Here is a 16,450-nt window from a genome sequence, read left to right on the forward strand (position 1 = left end):
AGGGTAGGCCACCGTAGCCTCCCGGTGCTAGGTGGTCTGTAGCAGGCCCTGCCCACCTATCCGGCTGGTGGCGCGCATCATGTTGGTGCTCGATGGTGGTTCGAGCGTCCTCATGAGCCCGCTCCCGAAGGACTTGGCGCTGGTCGCGGTTGGTTCACCGGTCAGACGACGCGATGGAGATATCATCACAAGCATCATCACGATGGGTCTTCACCCATGGTGGCCGGTGCAGAGGAGGGGAGTGCACCATGGCCGCATCGCCTCCGGCTCGGCCCTCGCTGGCAGGCAGTGGCCCGGCGGAGCGACGGCCTACGGGTCCCGCCAGACGCAACTCATCATTGTTGGCGATGCTGACAAGGCTCCGAACGGTGGCCCTCCATTCATCAAGCTTCTCCGTAGTGGGAGGGAAGTCGAGGAGCAGCTGCGCGCGTGCTAAGGCTTCTGCCGGCATGGGTGGCGGCGAGAGCTGGATGGACCGCGATGCGCTTCGACTTCTAACCATGTTAGAAGGAGCCTCACCACGGCTCCGCAGTCGTCCACCACCCTCGTCGGCGCCTCCGCGTGCATGTTGGCCTCCCTCATCCTACGAAGGATGCATGGGGCTCTTCCCAGGGCGGCGCCCTGGGTCACCAGCGGGGCGGCGCTGCTCATCGCGCTCGATCTAAGAAGAGCGCGCCGTGGGTGCTGGCGTTGGTGTCTTGGAGGTCGCCGCGCTGTCGGTGGCCAGCATGACGATGCCCCTGGAGGGCCCTGTGCCGCCTGTGGGGGGCCCGACTCCATCTCTGGGGCCGGCGCCGCGCGGCTCGTCGCCCGTCGTACGAACGACACCGCCCGCCAGGCCTGGACTGCCAGGGCGATGTGGGTGTTCGCGGGCCGTGCCACGGGTTCTCTCCATGACTGGCCCGCTACTGGCCCGCACCGGCGATGGCAGTCCGGTCCCGGATGAACCGATCGCCGTGGTCGTCTTCTTCTTAGGAGCCATGGATATGATGAACTGCTGGGCTAGCTACCAGACCAGATTCTCACAATTTTGCGCCCCCTAGATGGCGCGCCAAAGATGTCGGTGGGAAATGACACCTATGGGATCACAAGAATCCCTACTACGGTTGCGGGGCGCGGGGTCGTGAGAAGAGCAGGACTAGTAACCAGCACAAGGATGATTTACCCAGGTTCAGGCCACAAGGATGCGTAAAACCCTACAGTCCTGCTTTGGTGGTTGTATTCAGTGTTCTTGAGCTCTCGAACTAGCTAAGGGTGTTGCCTGGTTCCAAAGAGCCAAATCCTTTTCCAGTGCGCCATGGGCCTCCTTTTATAGGCAGAAGAGGCTGCCACAGTCGCACACAGGAGGTGGAAAGTTCTACAGTGCTGCGAGCTTATCGCTGGTATTATAGGACAAGGCGCATTTAATGCGAGGCTTAGGTGTCCCTTCACTTTATCGGGGACGGGGGCGAGGCCCATCCTGTCCGTCGCCGCTCCTCCTTGCTTTGGCACGCGCCCTGGCCAGCGATGCATGCGGTGCCATGTAGGCAGGCAAGCAGCTGAGGTGGTGTGGTGGTGGAGCCTCCATGAAGGGCTGCATGCTGCCACGCAGGTGCCTGCCCAGCTGGTTGGGTCGGCAGCTGCATGCGATCGGCGGCGGAGACTTTGCTGGTGTGGGCCTGGCAGTGGCCCCGCTGGCGCCCTTGGCAAGGGCCTTGCCGGGTGGCCCGAAAAGGGTCTTCTCGTGGCGCGCTGTTGTCCCCGGCAAGGACCTTGCTGGGGTTCTTGTGGGCTTCCTTGGCAGGAACCCTGTCGAGGATCATTGCCTTTCAATCCTCATCTGATTGAGTATTCTTTGTCTTCACAAAGATCTGCATGCCACCACGGAGGTGCCTCCGAGCCCTGCCCCAACTCGTTTGCTAGTGTTGGTGGGCTCGAAGGTGGCTCGCTCCACTGGTGTGGGCGAGCTACCCCGGCAAAGGTCTTGCCGGGGCTGCTGAGGCTGCCCCAGCAAGGGTCCTTGCCAGGGGAACCTGCTTGGTCCATCCGATCTTTGTGGCATTGGTCCTTGTCGCTGCTTTGTTTGTCTTGGACTTTCGGCTTCTCTCCAGCTTCCCTCCCTTGCCCTACTATGCGTGGCCGTGGCGGGTGGCTCCGACTGCCCGTGCACAAGTAAAAGGGGCAAAAGCAGAGCCCTTACTTTTGTACACCGACAATTTCCTTCACTAAGCTTATAGCAAGGCACACATCAGGTCTGGTACATAGCATTGCATACATGATAGAACCTATGGCTGAGGCATAGGGAATGACTTTCATTTTCTCTCTATCTTCTGAAGTGGTCGGGCATTGAGTCTGACTCAACTTCACACCTTACAATGCAGGGAAGAACCCTTTCTTTGACAGAACCATTTTGAACTTCTTCAAAACTTTCTCAAGGTATGAGCTTTGTGAAAGTCCAATTAAGCGTCTTGATCTATCTCTATAGATCTTAATTCCCAATATATAAGCTGCTTCACTTAGGTCTTTCATTGAAAAATTCATATTCAAGTATCCTTTTATGCTATCTAGAAATTTTGTATTATTTCCAATCAACAATATGTCATCAACATACAATATTAGAAATGCTATAGAGAGCTACCACTCACTTTCTTGTAAATATAGGCTTCTCCAAAAGTCTGTATAAAACCATATGCTTTGATCACATTATCAAAGTGTATATTCCAACTCCGAGAGGCTTGCACCAGTCCATAAATGGATCGATGAAGCTTTCACACTTTGTTAGGACCTTTTGGATCGACAAAACCTTCTGGTTGCATCATATACAACTCTTCTTTAAGAAATCCATTAAGGAATGCAGTTTTAACATCCATTTGCCAAATTTCATAATCATAAAACGGGGCAATTGCAAACATGATTCGGATAGACTTAAGCATCGCTACGAGTGAGAAGGTCTCATCGTAGTCAACTCCTTGAACTTGTCGAAAACCTTTCGTAACAAGTTGAGCTTTGTAGACAGTAATATTATCGTTAGCGTCAGTCGTTTTCTTGAAGGTCCATTTATTTTCTATGGCTTGCCGGTCATCGGGCAAGTCCACCAAAGTCTACACTTTGTTCTCATACATGGATCCCATCTCAGATTTCATGGCCTCAAGCCATTTCGCGGAATCTGGGCTCATCATCGCTTCTTCATAGTTCGTAGGTTCATCATGGTCTACTAACATGACTTCCATAATAGGATTACCTTACCACTCTGGTGCGGACCGTACTCTGGTTGACCTACAAGGTTTGATAGTAACTCGATCTAAAGTTTCATGATCCTCATCATTAGCTTCCTAACTAATTGGTGTAGGAATCACTGGAACTAATTTCTGTGATGAACTACTTTCCAATTCGGGAGAAGGTACAATTACCTCATCAAGTACTACTTTCCTCCCACTCACTTCTTTCGAGAGAAACTCCTTCTCTAGAAAGGATCCATTCTTAGCAACCAATATCTTGCCTTCGGATTTGTGATAGAAGGTGTACCCAATAGTTTCCTTTGGGTATCCTATGAAGACGCATTTCTCCGATTTGGGTTCGAGCTTATCAGGTTGAAGCTTTTTCACATAAGCATCGCAGCCCCAAACTTTAAGAAATGACAGCTTGGGTTTCTTGCCAAACCACAGTTCATATGGTGTCATCTCAACGGGATTTAGATGGTGCCCTATTTAACATGAATGCGGCCGTCTCTAAAGCATAACCCCAAAACGATAGCGGTAAATCAGTAAGAGACATCATAGATCGCACCATATCTAATAAAGTACGGTTATGATGTTCGGTCACACCATTACGTTGTAGTGTTCCAGGTGGCATGAGTTGCGAAACTATTCCACATTGTTTCAAATGAATACCAAACTCGTAACTCAAATATTCGCCTCCGCGATCAGATCATAGAAACTTTATTTTCTTATTATGATGATTTTCCACTTCACTCTGAAATTCTTTGAACTTTTCAAATGTTTTAGACTTATGTTTCATTAAGTAGATATACCCATATTTGCTCAAATCATCTGTGAAGGTCAGAAAATAACGATACATGCTGCGAGCCTCAACACTCATCGGACCGCATACATCGGTATGTATTATTTCCAATAAGTCTGTGGCTCACTCTATTGTTCCGGAGAACGGAGTCTTAGTCATCTTGCTCATGATGCATGGTTCGCAAGCACCAAGTGATTCATAATCAAGTGATTCCAAAATCCCATCAACATGGAGTTTCTTCATGCGCTTTACATCGATATGACCTAAATGGTAGTGCCGCAAATAAGTTGCACTATCATTATCAACTTTGCATTGGCTTCAATATTATGAACATTTGTATCACTATGATGAGATTCAACAAAAATAGACCACTCAACATGGAAGACCCAGACACTATTCCAATGAGTGTACGGCTCCCTACAAGAGAAGAGAAGAATCACCTAAGAGAAGAATCACCACCAAGAGAGAGAAGGAGTAGAGATGATCGTTATGAACGAAGAGCATTCCGGAGAAGCAAGGATTCGGAAAGGAAGGACAAATCATCAAAGAGCTACACAAAACGAAGACATCAAGCTCATGTTGGTGAATGGGTATCCGGCTCCGACTCCGAACATCACTCCGAGAGAAGCTATCACTCCGACTTAGAACATACTCAAGATGAAGGTGTTGCCGGTCTAGCACTTGTGTCAACCAACTCCTACGACATATTTGATTCACCAAATGAAGGACTTGTAAGATGCTTCATGGCTAAAGGCCCAAAGGTATCACACCCCGAGTATGTTGATTTCAATAGTGATTAAGATGACTTGCTAGGTGATGATGATTTACTTGTTGACAACTCTAGTGATGAATACTATGATGAAATGTCAATTAATCATGCTAATCAAGATAAAATGAATGACAATGATAAGGAGAAGATTGAGCTTCTAACTAAAGAACTAAACACTCTTAAGTTAGCTCATGAAACTATCTTAGGAGATCATCGAGAACTTTGAAGGACTCATGAGAAATTACGTTTTTGAAAAGCTCAACCTTGAGCAAGAACATGAGTTTTTAAAGGCTATCAATGATGATCTTTGCAAGAAAAAGTAACATGAGTTTTTACACCAATATAACCTAAATGGTAACCCAATGCTTTCATAGACATCATTTTGTGCGTGCATCACTCTATGTCTATGGATATCCTTGTTTGTTCCTTGTGGGACTAACCCGTGTAGGTATTGAAAGTGCAACTCACTCCAAAGGATTGCTCCAAATGACCTACATCAACATAGAGCATCCACATCTTCAACACCTACATGAAGTCATCATCGACAAAACCCAAGGTTAGTTCATCCCTCTTAGGGGGGATCTCACATCTAGGGGGAGCTTTACTCTAAGAATTGAGCTAAAGCAACTCTAATGGTGTGAACACAACAATGCATCATGTAAAAGTGGCAACCCCACTTGAGCTTAAACGATGAGTATGACCTATGATCAAATGTTCTTATTTGACTCCTAAGTCAATATACTCATATATAGATGACGTAGTCATCGCCAATTGCTTGATAGATGCTAGAATTGGTTGTGCATGCTTTGTCACATATTTTATCTGCCATTTTATTGTGTGAGCATGTTGTTTGCATATTTTACTCATTCGAGGACATCCACTTGTTGTTTTGCTTGTTTGGCGTCTTTTATTTTGCCATGTGGATGGACAAGAATGCCTAAGAACCCTCTCTAGCTATCTATGCTATTCTTGTCTTAGACCCTCTTCATGCTATATCACAAAGTTTGATCAAGTCAGATTCGAACCACTCTATGTGAGGAGCACTCGGAGTCCCCGATTCGTCATAGACTTAAACTTCCAAAACTTCTTTGTGCGTTTCAGTCTGACCGATTCATCCATTTCGGTCATACCGAGATCACTAAGTCGATCTAGGTTTTCAATCTCGATGCAACCGATTTGAACTTTTCGGTCACACCGAGTTGCAGTAACTGCTTGCAGTTATGCATCTTGGTGCCACCAAGTTGTTCCACTCGGTCACACCGACAGGGTCAGGCTATATATATCTGCGGGCCAAAATTTGGAAATTTCTCTGAACCCCTTTGCCCGCGCTCAGCCTGCTCTGCCTTCCTGGGTCTCCGGATCATCCTCCTCGTCGTCAGCCGCCTCCCGCCGCTGGTCTCCACCGCCGTCAACGGGAATCGTCTCTGACGTTGCCACCGTAGCAGGTCCATCGCCGCACTTAGGGTATGGACTTGATCCTTGTGCTAATCTCACTCCGGTTCCTAGCACATTGTTTTGCCATGTATCTTGCCATGATTGAGATCACCCTATCCAGCGAAATCACTCCGTAGATTAGTTGTGGATTGAAAATTTAGGGTTAGGTTTCCGCCGAAATCATCTCAGACCAACCGAGTTGTAGAAATTGGTTCCACCGATTTGGCTTAGGCCATTGCACATGTGATTCTTGATCTGACCGAGAATTGCAAATCGGTGTGACCGGGTTCAGGACTTTGTGAAACCCTAGCAGTCTCGGTGCCACCGAACTGTGACTTGGTCTGATCGAGTTCACTAGTTTAGGTTCCAAAAGCTGCTTCGATATCACCAAGTTTACAAATCGGTAGATCCGAAATGCTTTCTGTGGAAAACTAAAACTAAGTTTTTGACTCATTATTTTGCAAAAACTTCTGTGCTTTGTGATGCTCATCCCCTCTACCTCATCTATATCTATTCACAGGGTCTGCTGTTAGAGTTTGCATTATGTCAGATCAGAGTGACAGTCAGAACAGAGCTGAAGAGCAAGTTCACTTGAGTGAGGGCACTAGTCCCTCCAGTACCTCAGATGAGGGTAGCAGGAACACCTGCTCATCTACCCAGACTTTGAGGACAAGACTGTGGTGATGGATGAGAATGAACCATCATCTGTGCAAGCACAAGAAAAGAAGGAGAAAGCAAGGACTGAGAAGGCTGCAAAGATGCCAACCATTGATGAGGCATCTCAGTATTTCCTGAAGAGCAAGCAAGATCAGCTTGGCTACTTGATTGCCTCCACTCTGAGGATTGAGAAGGGCTTTGCCACCCTGACTCAAAACTAGGAGATCTTGGAGAGAATCATAGAGCAGAAGTTATATGATTTAGATGTGAAGGTCACTAAGATACAGTCAGTTGTTGAGCAACTTCAGGAGGAAGTGGAGGAGAAGAAGGGCAAGTCAACCATAGAAGCAATTGCTAGAGTGGCCAGAGGTCAGAGATCTGCTGCAGTGCTAGTTACAGACACCAGAGCAACTTCATCTGCACCAGCAACAGCTTCAGTGCCACCAGCTCCAGTAGCCACTCCACCAGCTCCATCAACATCAACTGATGCCTTCGTCCTTGGAGTTATTTCTACACCACCACCTGAAGACCAAGCCTGAGAGTCGATTTAGCACTATGCATTTTTTATGAACTTTTTGGTAACTTGTTGCCAAAGGGGGAGAAAATGTATAGATCATAGGCTTCGAGAGAGAGTGTTGCTTTTGTTCTCTCTTGTTTTTGGTGGTTGAACTTTGTTATTTGCTTGTTTGAGATACTCTATGCTTTTGTGCGATACTTGGATGATCATGTGTTTGATCATATACTATGCTACATTATTGCTTGATTGGATGATATTACCTCTTATATCTTCATATGATCATTCACTTTGCTTGGTGATGAGTGCATTTATTTAATTATTATCATTTTGAGCGCTCCACCAAGATGTATGTGACATGGAAGAGTAACCCATGATCCTAACTCATTGTGCATTTGCAGTCCAAAGCAAATCTTAAACTATGCACAAATTTAGGGGGAGCTCTTGCTTTTCACATACTTATCAAAGCGACAATGTTTTTCAATCTTATTATCATTTGAAGAAGCTTTGATCTATATGTTGTCATCAATTACAAAAAAGGGGGAGACTGAAAGTGCAACTATCCCTAGGTGGTTTTGGTAATTCCTAACAACATATAGCTCATTGAGCTAATGCTATTCCAAGATAAATATTTCAGGAATACCCCTCAAAATGCTAAGGACAAAAGGATTGGCTCAAGCTCAAAGCTCAAGACTCTACATTTTCCATTTTAGTGATCCAAGACCACATTGAGTCTATAGGAAAAGCCAATACTATCAAGGAGGGATGAGGTGTTTCTTAATGAGGTTCTTGCTCAAAATGCTTAGTGATATGCTCCGAAGTCCTCAACTACTTTCTCACATCCACATATGACCTAAACCAAAAGTCAAACTCGGCCCCACTGATTCTTTCTATCCGGCGCCACCGAGTTCAAATGTCATAGCCACTGCCACAAACCCTAGGCAAATCGGCCTCACTGATAGGGATCTCGATCTCACTGAGATGGGATTGTAATCTCTTTGTTTCCCTTCATAACGTTTCGGTCTCACCAAGATGAGCGATCGGTCCCACCGAGATTCCAATGTAAACTCTATGTTTCCTTTTCGTAACATTTCGGTCCCACCGAGATGAGCGAATCGGTCCCACCGAGTTTACCTGACCAACTCTCTGGTTAGATTATTACCAAAATCAGTCTCATCGAGTTTGTGTAATCGGTCTCACCGAGATTACGTTATGCCCTAACCCTAACCATATCGGTCCTACCAAGTTGCATGTCGGTCCCACCGAAAATCCTAACGGTCACTAGATTTGCTCAATCGGACCGACCGAGTTTCTCAATTCGGTCCCACCGAGATTGGTAAGTTGTGTGTAACGGTTAGATTTTGTGTGGAGGCTATATATACCCCTACACCCCCTCTTCATTCGTAGAGAGAGCCATCAGAACATGCCTACACTTCCAACTTACATTTTCTGAGAGAGAACCACCTACACTTGTGTTGAGGTCAAGATATTCCATTCCTACCATATGAATCTTGATCTCTAGCCTTCCCCAAGTTGCTTTCCACTCAAATCTTCTTTCCACCAAATCCATATCCTGTGAGAGAGAGTTGAGTGTTGGGGAGACTATCATTTGAAGCACAAGAGCAAGGAGTTCATCATCAACACACCATTTGTTACTTCTTGGAGAGTGGTGTCTCCTAGATTGGCTAGGTGTCACTTGGGAGCCTCCGACAAGATTGTGGAGTTGAACCAAGGAGTTTGTATGGGCAAGGAGATCGCCTACTTCGTGAAGATCTACCCCTAGTGAGGCAAGTCCTTCGTGGGCGACGGCCATGGTGGGATAGACAAGGTTGCTTCTTCGTGGACCCTTCGTGGGTGGAGCCCTCCGTGGACTCGTGCAACTGTTACCCTTCATGGGTTGAAGTCTCCATCAACGTGGATGTACGATAGCACCACCTATCAGAACCACGGCTCAAAAATCTCTGTGTCTCCAATTGCGTTTTCCTCCTCAAACTCCTCCCCTTTACCTTCATATGCAATTGTGTTAAATTTTGCTGCTATACTCTAGAATTGCATGTGTAGGTTGATTGCTTGACTTGTGCTAAGTTGCTAAAACCTGCCAAGAATTAAAACTGGGAAAAGGCTAAGCTTTTATTTGGTCAAGTAGTCTAATCACCCCCCCCCCTCTAGACATACTTTCGATCCTACACATGCCAACGACGATCACATCGACCTTGGAACCATTTCCAACGCACATCGTCACCTTGTCCTTAGCCAATCTTCGTTTAATCCATAGCCCCTGTTTCAAGTTGCAAATATGAGCAACAAAACCAGTATCAAATACCCAGGTGCTAATATGAGCATTAGTAAGGTACACATCAATAACGTGTATATCAAATATACCTTTCACTTTGCCATCCTTCTTATCCGCCAAATACTTGGGGCAGTTCCGCTTCCAATGACCAGTCCCTTTGCAGTAGAAGCACTCAATTTCAGGCTTAGGTCCAGACTTGGGCTTCTTCCCGGGAGTAGCAACTTGCTTGCTATTCTTCTTGAAGTTCCCCTTCTTCCCTTTGCCCTTTTTCTTGAAACTAGTGGTCTTCTTAACCATCAACACTTGATGCTCCTTCTTGATTTCTACCTCCGCAGCCTTTAGCATCGTGAAGAACTCGGGAACAGTCTTTTCCATCCCTTGCATATTATAGTTCATCGCGAAGCCTTTATAGCTTGGTGGTGGTGATTGAAAAACTCTGTCAATGACACTATCATCAGGAAGATTAACTCCCAGCTGAGTCAAGTATGGTACCCAGACATTCTGAGTATGTGTTCACTGACAGAACTATTCTCCTCCATCTTGCAGCTATAGAACTTGTTGGAGACTTCATATCTCTCAACTCGGGCATTTGCTTGAAATATTAACTTCAACTCTTGGAATATCTCATATGCTCCATGACGCTCAAGATGTCTTTGAAGTCCCGATTCTAAGCCCTAAAGCATGGCACACTGAACTATCAAGTAGTCATCAGATCAAGTCTGCCAGACGTTCATAACATCAGCATCTGCTCCTGCAGCAGGCCTTGCACCTAGCGGTGCTTCCAGGACGTAATTCGTCTATGCAGCAATGAGGATAATCCTCAAGTTACGGAACAAGTCCATGTAATAGCTACCATTATCTTTCAATTTAGTTTTCTCTAGGAACGCATTAAAATTCAAGGGAACGGTAGCACATGCCATTGATCTACAACAACATAGATATGCAAAAAACTATCAGGACTAAGTTCATGATAAATTAAAGTTCAATTAATCATATTACTTAAGAACTCCCACTTAGATAGACATCCCTCTAGTCATCTAAATGATCACGTGATTCATATCAACTAAACCATGTCCGATCATCACGTGAGATGGAGTAGTTTTCAATGGTGAACATCTCTACGTTGATCATATCTACTATATGATTCACGTTCGACCTTTCGGTCTCAGTGTTCCGAGACCATATCTGCATATGCTAGGCTCGTCAAGTTTAACCCGGGTATTCTGCACTGCAAAACTGGCTTGCACCCGTTGTATGTGAACGTAGAGCTTATCACACCTGATCATCACGTGGTGTCTCGGCATGACAAACTATAGCAACGGTGCATACTCAGGGAGAACACTTATACCTTGAAATTTAGTGAGGGATCATCTTATAATCCTACTATCGTACTAAGCAAAATAAGATGCATAAAAGATAAATATCACATGCAATCAAAAAATGTGACATGATATGGCCATCATCATCTTGTGCCTTTGATCATCATATCTAAAGCACTGTCATGATCTCCATCGTCACCGGCTTGACACATTGATCTCCATCGTAGCATCGTTGTCGTCTCGCCAACTATTTCTTCTATGTTATCGCTACCGCTTAGTGATAAAGTAAAGCAATTGCATGGCGATTGCATTTCATACAATAAAGCCACAACCATATGGCTCCTGCCAGTTGTCGATAACTTTGTTACAAAACATGATCATCTCATACAACAATTTATATCACATCATGTCTTGACCATATCATATCACAACAAGCCCTGCAAAAACAAGTTAGACGTCCTCTACTTTATTGTTGCAAGTTTTACGTGGCTGCTACGGGCTTCTAAAAAGAACCGTTCTTACCTACGCATCAAAACCACAATGATTTTTCGTCAAGTGTGTTGTTTTAACCTTCAAAAAGGACCGGCCATAGTCAAACTCGATTCAACTAAAGTTGGAGAAACGGACACCCGCCAGCCACATGTGTGCAAAGCACGTCGGTAGAACCAGTCTCATGGACGTGGTCATGTAATGTCGGTCCGGGCCGCTTCATCCAACAATACCGTCGAATCAAAGTAAGACGTTGGTGGTAAGCAGTATGACTATTATCGCCCACAACTCTTTGTGTTCTACTCGTGCATATCATCTACGCATAGACCCGGCTCTAATGCCACTATTGGGGAACGTAGCATGCAATTTCAAAAAAAATCCTACGATCATGCAAGATCTATCTAGGAGATGCATAGCAACGAGAGGTGAGAGTATGTCCATGTACCCTCATAGACCGAAAGCGGAAGCGTTAGTTAACGCGGTTGATGTAGTCGAACGTCTTCACGATCCAAACGATCCAAGTACCGAACATACGGCACCTCCATGTTTAGCACACGTTCAGCTCGATGACGTCCCTCGAACTCTTGATCCAGCAGAGGGCCGAGGGATAGTTTCGTCAACACAATGACGTGATGACATTGTTGATGATGTGATCCGTGCAGGGCTTCGCCTAAGCACTACGATGATACTATCGGAGGAGTAAACGGTGGAGTGGGGCACCGCACACGGCTAAGACAATGTTGTCCCTTTGGGGTGCCCCGCTGCCCCCGTATATAAAGGAGGACAGGAGGGGGCAGCCGGCCTAGGGGGCGCGCCAAGTGTGGGGAGTCCTACTAGGACTCCCTAGTCCTAGTAGGATTCCCTTGCCTTTCTGGAGAAGGTAGAAGGGTAAAGAGGTGGAGGAGAAGAAGGAAAGGGGGGTCGCGCCCCCCAACCCCTAGTCCAATTTGGTTTGGGCTGGGGGCGCACGCCACCACCTGGCCGTCGGCCTCCTCTCTCCACTAGGGCCCATGAAGGCCCATTGGTCCCCTGGGGGGTTCCGGTAACCTCCCGGTACTCCGAAACTTATCCGATACTTTCCGAAACCATTACGGTGTCCGAATGTAACCTTCCAATATATCAATCTTTACCTCTCGACCATTTTGATACTCCTCGTCATGTCCGTGATCTCATCCGGGACTCTGAACAAACTTCGGTCATCGAAACACATAACTCATAATACAAATCGTCATTGAACGTTAAGCGTGCAGACCCTACGGGTTCGAGAACTATGCAGACATGATTGACACACATCTCAAATCAATAAATAATAGCGGAACCTGGATGCTCATATTGGCTCCTACATATTCTACGAAGATCTTTATCGGTCAAACCGCACAACAACATACGGTGTTCCCTTTGTCATTGGTATGTTACTTGCCCGAGATTCGATCGTTGGTATCATCATAACTAGTTCAATGTCGTTACCGGCAAGTCTCATTACTCGTTCCGTAATGCTTCATCCCGCAGATAACTCATTAGTCACATTGCTTGCAAGGCTTATAGTGATGAGCATTACCGAGACGGCCCAGAGATACCTCTCCGCTACATGGAGTGACAAATCCTATTCTTGATCTATGCCAACTGAACAAACATCTTCCGAGACACCTGTAGAGCATCTTTATAATCACCTAGTTACGTTGTGACGTTTGATAGCACACAAGGTGTTCCTCCGATATTCGGGAGTTGCATAATCTCATAGTCAGAGGAACATGTATAAGTCATGAAGAAAGCAGTAGCAATAAAACTTAACGATCATTATGCTAAGCTAACGGATGGGTCTTGTCCATCACATCATTCTCTAATGATGTGACCCATTCATCAAATGACAACACATGTCTATGGTCAGGAAACATAACCATCTTTGATTAACGAGCTAGTCAAGTAGAGGCATACTAGGGACACTATGTTTTGTCTATGTATTCACACATGTACTAAGTTTCTGATTAATACAATTCTAGCATGAATAATAAACATTTATCATGATATAAGGAAATATATATAACAACTTTATTATTGCCTCTAGGGCATATTTCCTTCAACTCGACCCCAAATCGGAGAAGTGCGTCTTCATAGGACACCACAAGGAAACAATTGGGTACACCTTCTATCACATATCCGAAGGCAAGATCTGTGTTTTCAGGAATGGATCCTTTCTAGAGAAGGGGTTTTCTCAAAAGAAGTGAGTGGGAGGAAAGTAGAACTTGATGAGGTAATTGTACCTTCTCTCGAATTGGATAGTAGCACATTAGAGAAACCAGTTCCCGTGATGCCTACACCAACTAGAGAGTAAGCTAATGATGATGATCATGAAACTTCGGATCAAGTTACTACTGAACTTCGTAGGTCGAACAGAGCATGTTCCGGACCAGAGAGGTATGGTAATCCTGTCCTGGAAGTCATGTTATTAGACCATGGCGAACCTACGAACTATGAAGAAGCTATGATGAGCCCAAATTCCGACAGATGGCTTGAGGCCATGAAATCTGAGATAGGATCCATGTATGAGAACAAAGTGTGGATTTTGGTGGACTTTCCCGATGATCGGCAAACCATAGAGAATAAATGGATCTTCAAGAAGAAGACTGACGCTGATGGTAATGTGACTGTCTACAAAGCTCGACTTGTCGCAAAAGGTTTTCGACAAGTTCAATGGGTTGACTACGATGAGACTTTCTCACCCGTAGCGATGCTTAAGTCTGTCCAAATCATGTTAGCAATTGTCGCACTTTATGAAATCTGGCAAATGGATGTCAAAACTGCAATCCTTAATGGATTTCTTAAAAAAGAGTTGTATATGATGCAACCAGAAGGTTTTGTCGATCCTAAAGGTGCTAACACGTTGTGCAAGCTCCAGTGATCCATCTATGGACTGGTGCAAGCATCTCGGAGTTGGAATATACGCTTTGATGAGGTGATCAAAGTGTATGGTTTTATACAGACTTACGGTGAAGCATGTATTTCCAAGAAAGTGAGTGGGAGCTCTATAGCATTTCTGATATTATATGTGGATGACATATTGTTGATTGGAAATGATATAGAGTCTCTGGATAGCATAAAAGGATACTTGAATAAGAATTTTTCAGTAAAAGACCTCGGTAAAGCTACTTATGTATTGGGCATCAAGATCTATAGAGGTAGATCGAGACACTTAATACGACTTCCACAAAGCACATACCTTGACAAAGTTTTGAAAAAGTTCAAAATGGATCAGTCAAAGAAAGGGTTCTTGCCTGCTTTGCAAGGTATGAAGTTGAGTAAGACTCAAAACCCGACCACGATAGAAGATAGAGTGAGAATGAAAGTCATTCCCTATGCCTTAGCCATAGGTTATATAAAGTATACCATGTTGTGTACCAGACCTATTGTGTACCTTGCCATGAGTTTGGCAAGGGGGTACAATAGTGATCCAGGAGTAGATCACTGGACAGTGGTCAAAATTTATGCTTAGTTACCTAAGAGGACTAAGGAAATATTTCTCGGTTATGGAGGTGATAAAGAGTTCGTCGTAAAGGGTTACGCCGATGCAAGATTTGACACCAATTCAGATGACTCGGAGTCTCAATCTGAATACATATTGATATTGGGAGCAATTAGCTAGAGTAGCACCATGCAGAGCATTGTAGACATAGAAATTTGCAAATATACATACGGATCTGAATGTGACAGACCCGTTGACTAAACTTCTCTCGCAAGCAAAACATGATCACACCTTAGTAGTCTTTGGGTGTTAATCACATGGTGATGTGAACTAGATTATTGACTCTAGTAAACCCTTTGGGTGTTGGTCACATGGCGATGTGAACTATGGGTATTAATCACATGACGATGTGAACTATTGGTGTTAAATCACATGGCGATGTGAACTAGATTATTGACTCTAGTGCAAGTGGGAGACTGAAAGAAATATGCCCTAGAGGCAATAATAAAGTTGTTATTTTATATTTCCTTATTCATGATAAAGGTTTATTATTCATGCTGAAATTGTATTGATCGGAAACTTAAATACATGTGTGAATACATAAACAAATATCGTGTCCCTAGTAAGCCTCTACTAGACTAGCTCGTTGATCAAAGATGGTTTAGGTTTCCTAACCATGGACATGTGTGACATTTGATAATGGGATCACATCATTAGAAGAATGATGTGATGGACAAGACCCAACCGTTAGCTTGCAATAATGATGGTTCAGTTTATTGCTATTGCTTTCATCATGTCAAATACTTATTCCTTCAACTATGAGATTATGCAACTCCCGGATACCGGAGGAATACCTTGTGTGCTATCAAACGTCACAACATAACTGGGTGATCATAAAGATGCTCTACAGGTATCTCCGAAGGTGTTTGTTGAGTTGGCATAGATCGAGATTAGGATTTGTCACTCCGAGTATCGAGAGGTATCTCTGGCCCTCTCGGTAATACACATCATAAGCTTGCAAGCAAATGACTAAGGACTTAGTCGTGAGGTGATGTATTACGGAACGAGTAAAGAGACTTGCTGGTAACGAGATTGAACTAGGTATGAAGATACCAACGATCGAATCTCGGCCAAGTAACATACTGATAGACAAAGGGAATTACGTATGTTGTCATAATGGTCCGACCGATAAAGATCTTCATAGAATATGTAGGAGCCAATATGGGCATCCAGGTTCCGCTATTGGTTATTGACCGAAGAGGTGTCTCGGTCATGTCTACATAGTTCTCGAACTCGTAGGGTCCACATGCTTAACGTTCGTTGACGATATAATGTTATATGAGTTATGTGATTTGGTGACCGAATGTTGTTCAGAGTCCCGAATGAGATCACGTACATGACGAGGAATCTTGAAATGGTCGACAGATAAAGATTGATATATAGGACGATGGTATTCGAACACCGGAAGTGTTTCGGAGGGTACCGGGTACTTATCGGGTCACCGGAAAGGAGTTTC

This window comes from Triticum dicoccoides, chromosome 1B (genome assembly GCF_002162155.2).
Source record: "Triticum dicoccoides isolate Atlit2015 ecotype Zavitan chromosome 1B, WEW_v2.0, whole genome shotgun sequence".
NCBI lineage: Eukaryota > Viridiplantae > Streptophyta > Magnoliopsida > Poales > Poaceae > Triticum > Triticum dicoccoides.